General features: G+C 45.3%; 1 protein-coding gene across 1 annotated transcript in view; it reads right to left on the reverse strand.

The window, feature by feature from the left end:
- Positions 1-15,795, reverse strand: part of LOC309557824 (putative protein tag-53) — a 52,004-nt gene extending 36,209 nt beyond the window's left edge. The window contains exon 1 of the mRNA XM_082260591.1: positions 15,664-15,795. The gene's annotated coding sequence lies outside the window, so the exon portion shown is untranslated. The remainder of the gene's footprint in view (positions 1-15,663) is intronic.
- Between the last annotated feature and the right edge of the window lie 2,916 nt (positions 15,796-18,711).

The raw sequence follows: 18,711 nt of genomic DNA on the forward strand, positions 1-18,711 counted from the left end.
GTGCTTACTGACGTGTAGGGGGGGAGGTGACTATGTGATTCATGGACAGATCGGATGTCCAGCTATGCTGAACAGTCCGATCTGTCACTCCCTGTCACTATGGAGATCCGCCCGCTGTGTTTACAGACTCGATCCCCGACGATCGGGTAAGAGCAGCGGCGATCGCCGCTGCTCCTCCCCTGGCCCGACTCCCGCTGTGAATGAAAACAGCGGGAGCGAGCCTCCGGCGGCGCGCAGGCGCCGCCCAGAAGGGGAGGAGTCCAGTCACGTTAATACTACGTGACTGGACGGGAACGAGCCACTCTGCCGCAGTAGTATTACTGTGAGCGGTACTAGAGTGGTTAAACAATAAGACACACCTTATGAAACAAATGTACAAAGATTGTATAGAAAACAACCATTTTACATCGTTTAAACATTGTTACAGGTGCTCATGCATATACATAGAGCCTGGAATTATTTTAAATATTTATAAACATATGGTTATATGAGGCAGTAAGGAGAAAGAGCCCCTCAAACCACATGGCAATAATATACTGGAGTAAATATACAAAGGTTGCAAAAAATACCTAAATAGATGGAAACACATAGACATAGCAACAAATAAGTGTAGAAACAGATCATCGTTATATATGTATTCAATATATTTTTCTCATATATATATTTTGATCCCGTCTGCGCCAAGAATCCAATCGGTGAGGCCACCAGCCATTTCCACTGGCATGTCATCGCACATATGAGTTATTTGTATCCTGGTAATAAAACATTCATACAGATACAGACCAGTGGATAGAGAAACAAACTCAATGGCTAGAAAGCTAACATCAAGTCAAGATGTCATTTGCCTAGGAAGGGTTTTTAAGATACTGCTTCATTAATCCCCGGAGGTTTGGTAGCTTCTAAAAGCTCTATCCAGAGAGTCTCCTTTTGGAGTATGCGTTTGTCCCAGTCCCCATCTCAGTGGTCTGGGAGTATCACCTCCAAGACAAAAAATGAAACAACCGAGTTGTCGTATCTGTGGTATAGGCCTATATGGCGAGTCACGCTGGTTTGGATGGTACCTCCTTCCGAATAGTAGGTATGATCACCTATTCGTTGGCTGAGTTTACGTTTGGTCTTACCAACGTAAAACGCTCCGCAGATGCAGGTCATCAAGTAGACTAGGCCTTGGGTAATACAGTCCGCAAACTGTTTTGAGTTGTGCCACTTTCCATTGGGTAGGTAAACACCCATCCAGGATTGGACCCAAGGGCATTTATTACAAGACCCACAAGGGTAAGTGCCTTTCCTCCCAGACTGGTATCCCTCTTGTATAGTATAGTGGCTCTTGGAAAGGTGGTCTCTCGAGGAGGTGGCCCTCCTGAAGACTAGATTGGGTTGAGGGTTTAAATATTTAGTTAGACATCTGCGTACCCTCATTTTTTTTATCCTCTTAGCTGCCAAAATAACCATAGCACGTTCCTGGAAGTCGCCAGTCCTCAATATTGTGATGGTTAAAAATAAAATATCCTGGATCATGGTCAATGAAAAATTGACTAGTATTCGTAGAGACACTGAGATAAAGTTTGAGAAAGTGTGGAACCCGTGGGTGGCTTATCTACAGGCTCCCTGACAGTGGGGAGGCATGCTATGTTTACATTGGGGCTCGGACCGGGGGGGCTCTTACTTTTTTTTCTCTTTTTCTTTTGTTTCCCTTTCTTTTTCCATTTTTCCCTTTCCTCTTTCTTCTCTATCCTATTAGCTTGGTTCTTTGATTAATTGGGACAACCCAAACCGTTATGGACGGTCTCTTTACAGTTCCTTTTCTCCCATGCTGTTCTGTTATGTGAGGAGTGTTGGCGGTCACCACTTTGAAACAATTTATTTGACAAGAGATGTTATACATTGGGATCGCTGTGCATATGTATGGAACACTCTTGAACATTATTGCCATGTTTGTACAATGTTGCCGTAACCTTTTTATTTGGCTTGTTGGCTGTTCTAATTTCCTACTTTTATAGGTTCTTTTGTAAAATCTTTAATAAAAACTATTGAACATTAAATATTTAGTTAGGGTGTAATCTTGGGTCAAGATCGGCGAGTGTTTTTTCAAGCTATCACGTAAAAGAGTTTCATGTGAAGAGAACCTAGTAACGAATCTTACTGTATCTTGACTAGTTTTGGGAGTGGTTCTGCTCTGTGACGTAGCTTGGCCGATTGAAGGCCTTTCTTAATAGGCTCCTAGAATACCCTCTGGCCAATAGGCGAGATTGTAGCTGATTGGCCTGAGTTTGGAAGTTGGCATCGGTTGAACAATTGCTCCGAAGCCTCAAATATTGGGCATATGGAATGCTCTTAATCAGGGGGGTGGGATGGGCACTTGCTGCACAAAGGATAGTATTTCCCGCACTGGGTTTGCGGTACAAATCCATGTCTAATTCACCATTTGGTAAGATGCTGATCTTAGGATCCAAAAAGGATATTTGTCTTTTATCAATCGTATAAGTAAACTTCAAATTGTAATTGTTGTTATTCAGAGCAGCAATAAATCGTAGTAGGTTGGGACGTGTGCCAGTCCAGATTATGAGGAGGTCATTGATGAATCGATGCCAGATAAGTATATAAAGGCATCCATTCATCCAAGTCCTCACTGGAAAAAAACACACGCTCCCATCCACCTAGAAAAAGGTTGGCGTAGGAAGGTGCGCAGCAAGTGCCCATCGCAACCCCCTGTATTTGTAAAACTTGCTCCAGAAATGTAAAATAATTTCTGGTCAACACAAATTTGAGGAGTTTGAGAACAAACTCCATGAGGGGCCAACAAGGTGGTCCTGTTCTTTAAGAAAAGATTCAGCCATCCGGATGCCCTGCTCATGCGGGATACTCGAGTATAGTGCCTCAATATCTATAGCAACGAGCAGGGCATCTGGAGGAACCTGAATCTCCTCCAATTGTTTCAGGAGATCTGTAGTGTCTCGTATGTACGAGGGGAGACCTAGAACATGAGGTAATAAAAAGGAATCTATGTACTTACTTGCATTTTCGGTGAGTGACCCAATGCCCGATACGATGGGTCTACCGGGGGGTCGTTGTAGATTTTTGTGCACCTTTGGCAAGGTGTAGAAAGTGTCTGTCCTTGGGTGTTTTACATTTAAATAATCAAGTGTATTTTTATCTATGAGGCCTTCAATAAATGCCTCTGTGCATAGTTGGCGATATTCATTAATAAATCCCTGTATATACTCATGTGAGATTGGACAATACCACTCTCGATTTGCTAGTACATCTAGACACATGGTCTTGTATTGGGGTCGTGACATCACCACAATATTACCACCCTTATCGGATGGTTTTATTATGATGTCGGTGTTGTTTTGTAGTTGCTGAAGTGCTGTCAACTGTTCTTTTGTTAAATTGGTAGGTATGTCAGGCCATGTGGTTCGTTTCAAATCTTGTGAGACTCTCTGAACAAATGTCCATATGTTGGAATTTGTATTGAGGTCAGGGAACCTTTGAGATTTAGGTTTGAAGGTTTTAACAGGTATATCTATTCTCTGACTTCCTGGGGGCAGTACCTGTGTGTTATCGGTATCTGTAGCCGAGACTATTTCAGGATTGCCTTCCTCATATAGGAGGACTAAGTCCCTTAAAGCTCTGCTTCCAGCCATTGTGAAATGTTTCGTCTGTTCCGCTAGTTGTCTTTCCACTTGTTTTTGCTTTCTATCTGCGTCATACATAAATGTAAATGTGAGGTTTCTTGCAAAAAGATGCAAGTCTTTTATAGTTTCTGGAGTATCGAGAGGTCTAGTGGGGCAGAATCCAAGGCCCAATTGTAGCACTTCTTTCTGTGCCACAGTTAGATTAAGGTCTGTCAGATTTACAATATTAAGATCATTGGGGGTATTCGTCTCTGTGTTCAGTTGGTTACTGGTTTGACATAAGTGTCTAGACTTCCTTGTCTGGAGTTCCTGGGTGTTTGAACACCCTGTAGCACTAAAAAACCATCATCGGTTTGTGCAAGTGTAGAAACATCAGTATTAGCACTGGGGTTGGTCCCCTTTGCTAAGACCTTCTGAAGAATAGGTGTTAAATTGGCCAATTGTGTTTGTGGTTTAAATTGTGCCTGTGTGTTGGGTCTTTTTTTTTATTACTAGTGGGTTGTGATGGGGAGGGGCCCGTACTGCCTCGACCCCGCTTTTGTGATTTGGTGCGAGTATGTGTGGTCGTGGGTCTAGAACGTGAAGTATGGGAAACAGAACTCGAGAGAGAGGAATCTGATTCCAAATTGTCATCAGTATTGTCCTGAGTGTCAGGTGCCTGTTTACGTGTCCTATTGGTCCACTTGTATGCATATCCGTCAGTGAAAGCTTGTTTATCTTTGTTATATTTTAAGTTTTTTTAGAAATGATTTCTTTATTTAATGTTTCTAATCTATTCTTTACTTCTTGCCAACCATTAGCAAATGTTGGTGTTTCAAACACGTGTTCAAACTGGGTGTTTGTTCTTTCAATTTCCTTATCTAATGTCACCATGTCCAATCTGTATTGGTTGACAAGGAGTTTCATAAGATCCTTACTATTACTTAGGATGCCCTCCCAATCTTTTTTGAAACTGTCTGATGGATCCCTTAAGGTAGGGAGGGTGTGTATTCCTAATCCCTGTGGGTTGATCCCTTCATCAATGTATTTTTGAAAAAACTCTATGTGCCAATACAGATGAGACTTGCATTTTAGTAGACCTTGGATTTTGCCCAAAAAGACCTGAAGATCCTCCTCAACTTTGGTACGCGTGCTGCAGTTGGATTGTATAGTTGACATGAAACCAGTCCAAGCATTGCCTAGTAGGTCCATGGCCGGTGGTCTCAATTACTCAGATCGGAGGAAGCAGACAAGAAGCAAAACAAGAGAGAGAAAAATGGTTATAAATACAACACATTTACATCTATAGCAAATGTTTCCGTATACAATTGCAACCGCAAGTATATAGTTAACTATTAGTGAAAACGGTATCAACTTAAATAGACAAAAACAAACACTTTGAAAGTGAACAGCGCCCTCGGGTGTGTTAGCCACCCTAAAATATCTGATAAGAGTGTGTTTGTAATACTTAATTTATTATATATAAAAATGGTACCGACATCCCTTGTAATCGTATTGTAAATCGTGGGAAAGAACCCAAGAAGAGGGAGGCAGGCCCAGGTGATCGAGTCTGTCTACCAAAAAGATAGAAGGAGGGATCCCTCCTAGAAACATATAGACCAGAGCAGGAGGGAAAGGAAAATATGAGGGCTATTGGGATTTTTAAGTGGTACCTTACTCTAGCAAGTAGATGACACATAAGTAAAGAACATAGATTAAAATATATAGATTTTATTAATCCAAACATTAAAACACCATACAAAAGAAAATATACAAATAACATTATTATAAAATACAGGAGTACATTGAGGAGTTCTCAGTATTTAGTACATCTGATATATCTACCGGAAATAATCTGACATGTTTCGCAGTCTAACTGCTTCTTCAGGAGCGATCCTCATGTGGCTGCACCAATAGGTAAGACTCAGAATTACTACCATACCATTACATGTACATAACTTACTTTGTACATGTATAAATACTCTGTGTATATACCCCACTTATTTTTCAATACATTTTTACCATTTTTTACTTCGATCTTCTATGGTACTGTATGCAAGCCTATTGAATACCAGCTGGGAATTTCTCCCTTTGGTCCATATTTCCCTTTGCCTGTTTCCCTAGGGATATCCAGGGGATCCTAGATGGGCTTGAGTCTCTATACCTGAAACACACCTTTTGAACGGGTATGTTACACCTTTTATTGAGACAGTGGTTAATTGGAAGGGGGCTTATCTTCCTCCCTCATTTTACACATATATTTAGTTCCAATTCTCCTTACATCCATAGAAACAATAGAGAGCACCCTTTGAAATCCAGTATATGTTAACAGAGCTATATGTGATTCTCGTCAGCCTTGGCTTGTGGGCTCTGATGCAGCACTAGGTTATGTTCCCTCCATTATGTGTAAACTATACCCTAAACTCTGCTAATTGGAAAGTTCCATTTACCGGAGAGCATGCCTTTTCCAGGTGTTTGGCTGTTTCTGACCTCTCTGGGTGCAACTTTCCTCCACTTGAAGACTCTAGTTTCCTATGCATTTGTATCATAAATAATTTCTATTCACATCCATCTACTTCTGACACACTGTCGGTGTATCTTGCTTTGGCTTCCACACCCGTCGGTGAGACGTATGGTTTGGGCGCTCCCTTGTCATGTCCACCGGGGTCCTCTGGGCTTTCCTGGGTGATGTGCTGGGACATCACATCCTCTCTGCAGAAATGTCACCCTCACTGTGATATTAATATTGCTAACTGATCCTATTATTGCTATACAGGAATACTCAGGACAACAAGCGTTACAGCACGGATTAGTATATACCCCTGAAGAAGCAGTTAGACTGCGAAACAGGTCAGGTTTTTTCCGGTAGATATATCGGATGTACTAAATACTGAGAACTCCTCAATGTACTCCTGTATTTTATAATGATGTTATTTGTATATTTTCTTTTGTATGGTGTTTTAATGTTTGGATTAATAAAATCTATATATTTTAATCTATGTTCTTTACTTATGTGTCACTCTACTTGCTAGAGTAAGGTACCACTTAAAAATCCCAATAGCCCTCATATTTTCCTTTCCCTCCTGCTCTGGTCTATATGTTTCTAGGAGGGATCCCTCCTTCTATCTTTTTGGTAGACAGGCTCTATCACCTGGGCCTGCCTCCCTCTTCTTGGGTTCTTTCCCACGATTTACAATACGATTACAAGGGATGTCGGTACCATTTTATATATAATAAATTAAGTATTACAAACACACTCTTATCTGAAAAAAAGAATTGTTGCTCTACATAAAGATGGCCTAGGCCAGTCATGGCGAACCTATGGCACGCGTGCCACAGTTGGTACGCAGAGCCCACTCTGTGGGCACCTGAGTAGTCTGGTGATCGCAGGTAGAGAAAGATCCATGAAGAGTCCAGGTTCGTGGGGAGCAAACATCGGCAAGGGCGAGGTGTGGATGAGGTATGAGAATCTATCTGCGCAAGGTGGGTGAGTGGGCGGTCCCGCAGCCTCGACAGGGTAGGGGAAGAGATAGGCCGGAGAGCCCAAGAGGGATAAAAAAAGCTTCACTACCTCCTTGACCCCCGAAGAGGCAAGCAGCGGGCGCAGCATCCCAGGGCCCCCCAGAGCCTTATCTCCTCAAACCTCCCCTCTGCTAAAACACCAACAGTGAGGCCAGGAGAACAGGCTGACTAGAGGCCCGGAAGATGAGGATGGGCGGGAGGCGCAGGCTACAAGGGAGCCGCTAGAAGGAACAGAGCAGAGGGCACACAGGGACTGGCATGGAAGGTATAAGACATGATCATACACAGACCTACCTGCAGAGAGAGACTGGGGAGGGGGCAGAGCACCCCTCTCTCTCTCAACCCCTGAGCAGTGCTGGATGTCACTGCTGCCCCTGGAGGATGGGGATTGCAAAGTGCACAGATGAGAGGGGACCGGGCGCTGCACCTGCCGGGGAAGGCGGGGACTCCTAAAGGGGCCATTACTGTAGCAAGCCATGTGTGATCTCCTCCCGGGGATCAGGCATATGGTGGGGTGAGCGTAGTTCTGTCCTCCCCCCTCCTCTGGATGCAGTCACATGACCTCTGGAACGCTGCTCTTGCACCTGTTGCAGTTTGGACACTCGGGCTCAAAAAGGTTTGCCATCACTGGCCTAGGCTATATGAAGATTGCTAAGACCCTGAAACTGAGCTGCAGCATGGTGGCCAAGACCATACAGCGATTTAACAGGACAGATTCCACTCAGAACAGGCCTCGCCATGGTCGACCAAAGAAGTTGAGTGCACGTGCTCAGCGTCATATCCAGAGGTTGTCTTTGGGAAATAGACGTATGAGTGCTGCCAGCATTGCTGCAGAGGTTGAAGGGGTGGGGGGGTCAGCCTGTCAGTGCTCAGACCATACGCCGCACACTGCATCAAATTGGTCTGCATGGCTGTCGTCCCAGAAGGAAGCCTCTTCTAAAGATGATGCACAAGAAAGCCCACAGTTTGCTGAAGACAAGCAGACTAAGGACATGGATTACTGGAACCATGGCCTGTGGTCTGATGAGACCAAGATAAACTTATTTGGTTCAGACTGTGTCAAGCGTGTGTGGGAGCTACAGTTCATTGAGGAAACCATGAATGCCAACATGTACTGTGACATACTGAAGCAGAACATGATCCCCTCCCGTCGGAAACTGGGCTGCAGGGCAGTATTCCAACATGATAACAACCCCAAACACACCTCCAAGACGGCCACTGCCTTGCTAAAGAAGCTGAGAGTAAAGGTGATGGACTGGCCAAGCATTTCTCCAGACCTAAACCCTATTGAGCATCTGTGGGGCATCCTCAAACTGAAGGTGGAGGAGCGCAAGGTCTCTAACATCCACCAGCTCTGTGATGTCATCATGGAGGAGTGGAAGAGGACTCCAGTGGCAACCTGTGAAGCTCTGGTGAACTCCATGTCCAAGAGGGTTAAGGCAGTGCTGGAAAATAATGGTGGCCACACACAATATTGACACTTTGGGCCCAATTTGGACATTGTCACTTAGGGGTGTACTCACTTTTGTTGCCAGCGGTTTAGACATTAATGGCTGTGTGTTGAGTTGCTTCTGGTGTGCTTTTTCATAATCTGATGAGAGAACCAGTGACACAGGAATCCGGTAAAAACACACATTGATGTCACTTCTGTCACTATGGACACAGGGGGTGTGTGAGTCACAAGGCTGGCTGAGCAGAATCAGGAATATTCTGGCAGCTAGCTTACTTCCCATTCTGGTTATTCAAGCTGTGATGGTGAATTTCCCTCTGTGTGTGAGGGGTGGCGGAGGGGGTTGTCAAAGGAGAAAATCTTCTCTGACCACTCCTGGCAATGAATTCAGAAATGTGGCTAGTCTCTGATAAGAGGCGGAGAAAAAAGAGTCAGAAGCAGAAATCTCATCACCGAGAAACCAGAGAATCATTTACTACTTCATAACTCAGCACAGGGATGGTGGGAACCCCCCATAATGGGCACAGCGCGTGTACAGACCCAGGAACGCAGCACAGGGATGGAGGGAACTCCTCATAATGGGCACAGCAGGTGTACAGACCCGGGAACTCAGCACAGGGATGGTGAGAACCCCTCATAATGGGCACAGCGCGTGTACAGACCCGGGAACTCAGCACAGGGATGGTGAGAACCCCTCATAATGGGCACAGCAGGTGTACAGACCCGGGAACTCAGCACAGGGATGGTGGGAACCCCTCATAATGGGCACAGCGGGTGTACAGACCAGGAACTCAGCACAGGGATGATGTACAGTGTTGACTCTCTCTCCTACACAGTAACATCCAGCATCAAACATTTATGAACTACAGGGAAATTTGGCGCGCTGCGCTGAACATTGTGTAATTTGCAGCACAATAAAAATCCATCATTTCTGAGGGCTCCAAAACCACAAAGTAGGATCGGTGTCCCCGTTACATGGAGACCATCTGTGCAATGATTGCGAAAGTCAGATTGTGTCACAAATCTCTCTGGATCGGCAATTAGGAAACGTAACTGACAACTGGGAGAGAATCGCAGAGTCACCGTCTCTGGGACAAACCCAGAGCACTCCAGAGAGATGAGCTCATTCCTGTGCTGCTTCTTCTTCACTGTCCAATCATAAAGGGGGGGCGGGTCCACGACAACCCGGGCTCAGAAGAAGTGGATTGAAGGATAGTGGCTGTCAACCAACCGAAAAACTGGGGACATCTAGGGGTGGAAAAGAAGTACTTCTGTTCCTTGAAAGCACATGAAGACTGCAGCACAACTACTGCTTCCCCCTCCCCCACTCTGAGCTTCACCCCATATCCCTCCCCTCACCTATTCCTCTGCCCTCTGTTCCTCTCCCCACCTATCCCCCCCCCCCTTAAGGTCTCTCTCCTCACCTACCCCTCCACTCTCTGTCCCTCTCCCCTTTCTTGGTCCCTCTCCCCACTTACCCCCCCAGCCTCGATCCCTCTATGTCCTTCTACCCATCTATCCCTTCACCCTCAGTCCCTACTGCTCACCTATCTGACTTCTTCTATCCCCCCCTTACCACCCCTCCCCCCTACCTCTAACTTGCCCTACACCTATTCCCCCTCTATATGTCCCTCTCCCCACCCTCTATGTCCCTCTCCTCAACTACCCCCCCCCCACTCTCTATGTTCCTCTCCTCACTTATTCCCCCTCTCTATGTCCTTCTCCTCACCTATACCCCCCTTTTTTATCCCTCTCCTCCCCTATTCCCCCCTATGTCCCTCTCCTCACTTATTCCCCCCTCTCTATGTGCCTCTCCTCACCCCCCCCCCTTTAATTCCCTCTCCTCGCCTATCCCCCCCCCCTTTTTTAATCCCTCTCTATGTCCCTCTCCTCCCCTATCCCCCCCCTCTCTGTGTCCCTCTCTTCCCCTATCCCCCCCTCTCTATGTCCCTCTCTTCCCCTACCCCCCCCTCTCTATGTCCCACTCCTCACTTATCCCCCCTCCCTCTCTATGTCCCTCTCCTCCCCTATCCCCCCCTCTCTATGTCCCTCTCTTCTCCTACCCCCCCTCTCTATGTCCCTCTCTTCCCCTACCCCCCCTCTCTATGTCCCACTCCTCACTTATCCCCCCTCCCTCTCTATGTCCCTCTCCTCCCCTTTCCCCCCCTCTCTATGTCCCTCTCTTCCCCTATCCCCCCCTCTCTATGTCCCACTCCTCAGTAATCCCCCCTCCCTCTCTATGTCCCTCTCCTCCCCTATCCCCCCCTCTCTATGTCCCTCTCCTCCCCTATCCCCCCCTCTCTATGTCCCTCTCTTATCCTACCCCCCCCCTCTCTATGTCCCTCTCCTCACTTATCCCCCCTCCCTCTCTATGTCCCTCTCCTCCCCTATCCCCCCTCTCTATGTCCCTCTCCTCCCCTATCCCCCCTCTCTATATCCCTCTCTTCTCCTACCCCCCCCTCTATGTCCCTCTCCTCACTTATCCCCCCTCCCTCTCTATGTCCCTCTCTTCCCCTACCTCCCCCCTCTCCATGTCCCTCTCTTCCCCTACCCCCCCCCCCTCTATGTCCCACTCCTCACTTATCCCCCCCCCCTCTATGTCACTCTCCCCACCTATCCCCTCTCTCTCTCTCTCTCTCTCTCCCTCCCCCCCCCTCTCTATGTCCCTCTCCTCACCGATCCCCTCCTCTCTGTCCCTCTACCCCCCCCCCTCTCTCTGGCCCTTTTCCCCACTAATCCCCCAGCCTCTGTCCCTCTCCCTACCAATATTGTATATTATCTGAGTATCTAGGTCCTTGACTTCATAGTACATGAAAGATGGCACTGTCAGAGCTGCAGGAGTTGAAGAAAGGATTGTGTGAAAGGATCGAGCAGCAACCTCTGATTGCTCCTGTATTGTAACTGTACTGTTTGACCTCATGTTCTAAAGTGCTGCACAAACTGTTAGCGCTATATAAATCCTGTATAATAATAATGTCACTGCTCTAATTCTGCTGTAACTTCAGCTGGTGTGCGGGGCATGATGGGTACTCTGTGTCCTGATACCTTTATTGGTAAAGGTGAAAGAAAATCCAACAATTTGTCACCAAATAGGAATAGAGGTGATACCCAGAGATTCCCTCACATTGGAGGGATTTCTTACAACTTCCTGTTGTGTCTATGGGACAGGAAGTGAAGGGAAATCTCCCCAATGGGACACAGATGGCAAAAAAAAAAAAACAGGGGGGGGGGGGTCATAACTCTCACTTACTCCAAAATAAAATAATAAGATTTTGCCTTTTGTTCTAATTTAATCCAATGTGGGTCAATACATGTCCTAGGAGTACAGCTCTCCCACAGCCATACTGCAATATAATACATGGCCAGCAAAATGACCAGCACCAATCAGGTCATCGGACTACTGAAAAACTGATCATTAGGTAACAAAATGAACACAAATTCTACATTGACAGCGGGGACAATGCTTGTCACAGAACCCGGAGGCATCCACATACTCTACGGATTGCACAATCCTGAAGACAACACCTGATACCCTCACAAAGAGACGATTATTAGTATATGGGAGCGTCACCGAGGACACTACGAGAGCGCAGCACATGATTCACTGTACTTAGAGAATGTTATTTATTCTTTATGTGTACAAAACATCACGACTACCCACTAAGCCACATAGAATTCCAGTACAGGAGCTGAGCCAGGCAAAGATAGGGAGGGGGGAGTGCAGTGGTCAGGAAACTTCCTTGTAAATAAAATTGGGAACCCAAAAAAAAGGTCATCAACCAATCCAATCCCTCCCCAACCACTTCAAACAGCGCCGTATCCTGATATTACTGGCCCGGTGTTCTCTGTACAGCACTGCAGTATATGAATGTATAATAATTATAGTGTATGACTGTGAGGGGACATTAGAGTGTAAGCTCCTCTGGTACAAAGACTGATGTGATTGGCTCAGTGTTCTCTGTACAGCACTGCGGTATAGGTCAGAGCTATATAAATGTATAATAGCGTGTGACTGTGGGGGGACATTAGAGTGTAAGCTCCTCTGAAGCAGAGACTGATGTGACTGGCTCAGTGATCTTTGCACAGCACTGCGGTATATGTCAGAGCTATATAAATGGGGGTGGGGGGGGCATTAGAGTGTAAGCTCCTCTGAAGAAGAGACTGATGTGACTGTGGGGGGACATTAGAGTGTAAGCTCCTCTGAAGCAGAGACTGAAGTGACTGGCTCAGTGATCTTCAGTGATCTTTGCACAGCACTGCGGTATATGTCAGAGCTATATAAATGAGGGGGGGAGGGGGCATTAGAGTGTAAGCTCATCTGAAGCAGAGACTGATGTGACTGGCTCACATCCAGTAGAGGATTTGGTGTTCAATTACAAGAATGTTGAGGAGTCAGAATAGACAAAGTAAAATATTTGACAAATAGTAATATATGAATTGATAGCAGTGATCGGTACTATATACTTACTGGTGACTGGCTCAGTGATCTCTGTACAGCACTGCGGTATATGTCAGGGCTATAGAAATGTATAATAATAGTGTGTGACTGTGAGGGGACATTAGAGTGTAAGCTCCTGTGGTACAGAGACTGATGTGACTGGCTCAGTGATCTCTGTACAGCGCTGCGGTATATGTCAGAGCTATATAAATGTATAAGTGCCGGTTCACATTTGTGCGGCTGCGGCGATCGCATGTAATGTCGGAGCGAACTGCTCCTTCATTACATGCGATCAGCTGTGCGGTGCGAGTTCAGCCATACACTTTGTATGGCTAAATTCGCACCGCACCAAAGACGCCCAGGACCCTTTTTTGCAGCCGCATCAGGATCGGATCGCACAGTGGTTCACACTTGTGCGATCTGATCCTGTGCGAACTGTAAAGATCGTACTGCGATATGCGATCAAACTGGGGGTGTCGTTAACATTTCATTGACACCCCCAGCGTATCGCATATGGCAGTGTGAACTGCCAGGGGTGCGCTTGCGATGCGGGAACAGGCTGCGAATTCGCAGCCTTCCCTCATCGCATAAGTGTGAACCGGCACTATTAATAATAGTCTGCGACTCTGTGGGGACATTAGAGTGTAAGCTCCTCTGGTACAGAGAATGATGTGATTGGCTCAGGGATCTCTGTACAGCACTGCGGTATATGTCAGAGCTATATAAATGTATAATAATAATAGTGTGTGACTGTGGGGGGACATTAGAGTGTAAGCTCCTCTGGTACAGAGACTGATGTGACTGTGGGGGGACATTAGAGTGTAAGCTCCTCTGGTACAGGGATTGATGTGACTGTGTGGGGGACATTAGAGTGTAAGCTCCTCTGGTACAGGGATTGATGTGACTGTGTGGGGGACATTAGAGTGTAAGCTCCTCTGGTACAGGGATTGATGTGACTGTGGGGGGGGGGGGGACATTAGAGTGTAAGCTCCTCTGGTACAGGGATTGATGTGACTGTGGGGGGGGGGGGACATTAGAGTGTAAGCTCCTCTGGTACAGGGATTGATGTGACTGTGGGGGGGGGGGGGACATTAGAGTGTAAGCTCCTCTGGTACAGGGATTGATGGGACTGTGGGGGGGGGACATTAGAGTGTAAGCTCCTCTGGTACAGGGATTGATGTGACTGTGGGGGGGGGACATTAGAGTGTAAGCTCCTCTGGTACAGGGATTGATGTGACTGTGGGGGGGGGGGGGACATTAGAGTGTAAGCTCCTCTGGTACAGGGATTGATGTGACTGTGGGGGGGGGGGGACATTAGAGTGTAAGCTCCTCTGGTACAGAGACTGATGTGACTGTGGGGGGGGGGACATTAGAGTGTAAGCTCCTCTGGTACAGGGATTGATGTGACTGTGGGGGGGGACATTAGAGTGTAAGCTCCTCTGGTACAGGGATTGATGTGACTGTGGGGGGGGGGGGACATTAGAGTGCAAGCTCCTCTGGTACAGGGATTGATGTGACTGTGGGGGGGGGGGGGGACATTAGAGTGTAAGCTCCTCTGGTACAGGGATTGATGTGACTGTGGGGGGGGGGGGGGACATTAGAGTGTAAGCTCCTCTGGTACAGGGATTGATGTGACTGTGTGGGGGACATTAGAGTGTAAGCTCCTCTGGTACAGGGATTGATGTGACTGTGTGGGGGACATTAGAGTGTAAGCTCCTCTGGTACAGGGATTGATGTGACTGTGGGGGGGGGGGGGACATTAGAGTGTAAGCTCCTCTGGTACAGGGATTGATGTGACTGTGGGGGGGGGGGACATTAGAGTGTAAGCTCCTCTGGTACAGGGATTGATGTGACTGTGGGGGGGGGGGGGACATTAGAGTGTAAGCTCCTCTGGTACAGGGATTGATGTGACTGTGGGGGGGGGGGACATTAGAGTGTAAGCTCCTCTGGTACAGGGATTGATGTGACTGTGGGGGGGGGGGACATTAGAGTGTAAGCTCCTCTGGTACAGAGACTGATGTGACTGGGGGGGGGACATTAGAGTGTAAGCTCCTCTGGTATAGGGATTGATGTGACTGTGGGGGGGGGGGGACATTAGAGTGTAAGCTCCTCTGGTACAGAGACTGATGTGACTGTGGGGGGGGGGGGGACATTAGAGTGTAAGCTCCTCTGGTACAGGGATTGATGTGACTGGCTCACATCTAGAAGAGGATTTGGTGTTCTATGTAATATATAATGAAGAGATACAATGTTAGGATTAGTTGTTACAATGTAATCGGATGTATCTGTTATCTCCTCTATAGGACAAGCATGTAGAGGAGTCAGCATAGATTGAGAATAAAGTAAAATATTTGACAATAATAATAATAAATAAATACATTGATATCAGTGATCAGTACTATATATATATACACACACACTCACAGAGCAGACATTGTACAGTATAGAGCCGAGCATAGAAATAATAGAAGAAGATGATGAAAGGGGGGGGGGGGGGTTGTAAAGAATCCCCCCCCCCCCCATCTCGCAGTTTTGCCCCCTCCCGGGTCCCCAGGAATGGACAGCTGTGTCTGGAGTTTGTAGATCTCCCCCGGGGGGACCGCAGAATAACACCCCTCCCTCCCTCCTCCACTCACCGTACAGTCCCCGAGCACCGCACACAGGGTCCGGTCAGAGCCCCCCCTCTCCGGGATCAGCCGCACCCCGATCCAAGATCCCCGCTATACACAGCGGACGGAGAGCCGACACAGCGGAGAATGAGACACACAGCACAGCTCCACCTAGCGACCACACAGCACACTGCCGCTCTCTATAAGGCCACTTCCATTACTGAAGAAGGGGCGAGAGATAAACAACCAATGGCCTGGAAGGGGCGGTGTCAGCTTGTAGTATGGGCGGCCATGTTTGATATGGGCAAAGTGTGGCAGGGGTTGGATTTGTGGGATCTGTAATTGGTTATACTGCACAGGAGAGAAACTCAGTAATTTCTTCCAAAGTATGAGATGGATCAATGGATGAAAGGACAGACAGATAGACAGAGATGGATGGATGGATGGATAGATGGGTAGATAGATGGATAGATGATAGATAGATTGATGGATAGATAGATAGATAGATAGATAGATAGATAGATAGATAGATAGATAGATAGATAGATAGATAGATTTTTTCCGGAAACATGCTTGTAATCCAAAGCAAATATCTAAACATGTGTGCACCCGCGCCTTAGGAGTGAAATAGTGAAGTGAAAAGAACTGATGGCTGCTGCTGATTACAGAGTAACGGTCCTTCAAAAGATGAATAAGTGAGGTATCAGCGCTGCTGGACTGTATAGTCTATACTAAGCAGTAAAGTGCTTTACAATAATATACAGACAAATTAAATAAATAAAATAAAGTGTTTTGTGCCAAAGTCCTTATATCTCAAAATGAATAAATATATGAATACATAAAAGTATAGAAATAGAAAAAGTCTTTAAAACACATTGGCCTATACTACTTAGAGATCCTATTTTCAAAAAGATTTTACCAAAAAAAACTCAATTTATATACAAACTTTTGTCAAAAGTATCCCAAATCCTCACAAAAAAATGTTCACTTTTTTGGACCAGGTAGGATTTTTTTTTAAGTGTGGAAAATGCAGTATTTGTAGAAACGGTAAAAAAAGAAGGTAATAAAAGAACCCATTTTAAATCTAATATTACCTCATCAACTTATGAAATTTCCAAATTAATCGCGTGTAGTAGCACACACGTCACGTATCTGTTAGAATGTGAGTGTGGACTACAATACGTGGGTAAAAAATTGTTTGGTTTGTCCCCCTGGGGTGGGATTTTACAGGGCATGAAAAAACTAAATCATTAAAATTTAACAATTTTTATTGCACAAAATACAAAGTACATAAATATTAAAAACAATGCACTATAAAACTTGTTGGTACAATCATTTTCTATGTAACTCGTTACCAGGAGCAACCCAATGACTGAAACAAGCAGGAGCAAACCCAACGCGTTTTCGAGAATTTTGGGGGGTTTTATCTCTTCGTCAGGGGTATTAAGCTACCGTTTACTTTAAGTCTGTTTGAAAGAGAACAAAATTCAATTACATGTTCAACATATTTACATCATATATCATAGATCACATTTTCAAGACATCATGTAGGGTCACATCACAGGGTTGTACTGACCAATAGAAGGTGCACCAAGCAGGAAAACGCATAACTTTGTTAAAAACAAAATTGCTGAGCCTTGGCCACACACCGCACCATGGAGAAACAACCCCCAGAGCAGGACAGCAGCAACCGATAGGTTCTTGACCCACACGGGGTACAAAAGGGACCCACACCACCTGATATGGTGGACAAAAAGGCAAATTATCAGTCAGATTGTAAAAGTCATTGGAATCCCCTACTTTATGTTCACATGAATTTTGACAAAAAAAAAACCCACCTTCAAATTTCTAGGTAGGAAAAAATATATAGTATTGGGTCTGCCACGGTATCACAATAGACAGAATGGTACAGCCTCTCTGCAAATTGAAAAAGGTGCATATATATATATATATATATATATATATATATATATATATATATATGTATGTATATGTGTGTGTATATGTATATATATATATATATATATATATATATATATATATATGTATATATATATAGTGACAGGAAGTCGGGTAAATCTGTGAGTGTTGTCACAGATGGGAGATACACTTCTGCTTGGTTTAGACAATTCACCAATTACTATAGGGTGTCGGCTGCAGAAGCCAGCAGAAATGTCTAAAGACGTTGAACAGACTTCAGCTGATCAGAATGAGGAAGTTAAGGCCTCTATAATTTGTCCAGAGGATGTCTACAGATGGCTGCCTCCTGAAGCTGTGTGAGCTGGGGATAGGAGAGCAGTCAGATGAATGCATCCTAAAGCGATGTGCGCTGAGAAGGATAAAAAGACTGAAGACTTCTCAAGGTGAGGTCTTGGATTGTTTTCTATGTCAAGAGAAAAAACAATCAATGTTTCCTATGTGAAGAAACATTGAACTATTCCTATGTGAAGAGATCAATAAATGGACTATTGATGGTTTGCTGTAGGATCAGCAAAGTCTGCCCAACAGTAGGTTCGGGAGAGACTCCGTAGGTAGGTTCCTGTGTGTGAAGGTAGCCGCCCACAGTGGCAAGGATTTATTTTGTGTTTTATTTTATTTTTGATGTTTTGATGCTTGCACTTGTGTGAAGAAAATTGCAAGAATAAAACCTTACACTGTTGTTTGCAACCACTTCTCAGCTATCTCCCTGTGTAATGAACCCAAAAAGGGGTCATCCACACCCGCCACCGAGCTAATCCCTCACAATATATATATATATATATATATATATATATATATATATATATATATATCTCAGAACAAAACAAAAAAAAAACAACAACAACAAAAAAATACGTGGGTAGGACCACCAGAGAACTTAGAGTAAGGCTACGAGAACATGGTAATAATATCTAAAAAGGTTTCCACCAACATAGTCTATCTAACCATTTTAGATTATACCATAATAAAGATCCTAGTAAATTGTTCTTTTGTGGGATAGATAGAGCAGAAAGACATTGAAGGGGTACTAATATGAAAAGGGTTATCTCCCAAAATGAAACAAAATGGATATATCAGCTTCAAAGCATGGCTCCT

The sequence above is a fragment of the Pelophylax lessonae genome (assembly GCF_965119305.1).
Source record: "Pelophylax lessonae genome assembly, chromosome: 6".
Lineage (NCBI taxonomy): Eukaryota > Metazoa > Chordata > Amphibia > Anura > Ranidae > Pelophylax > Pelophylax lessonae.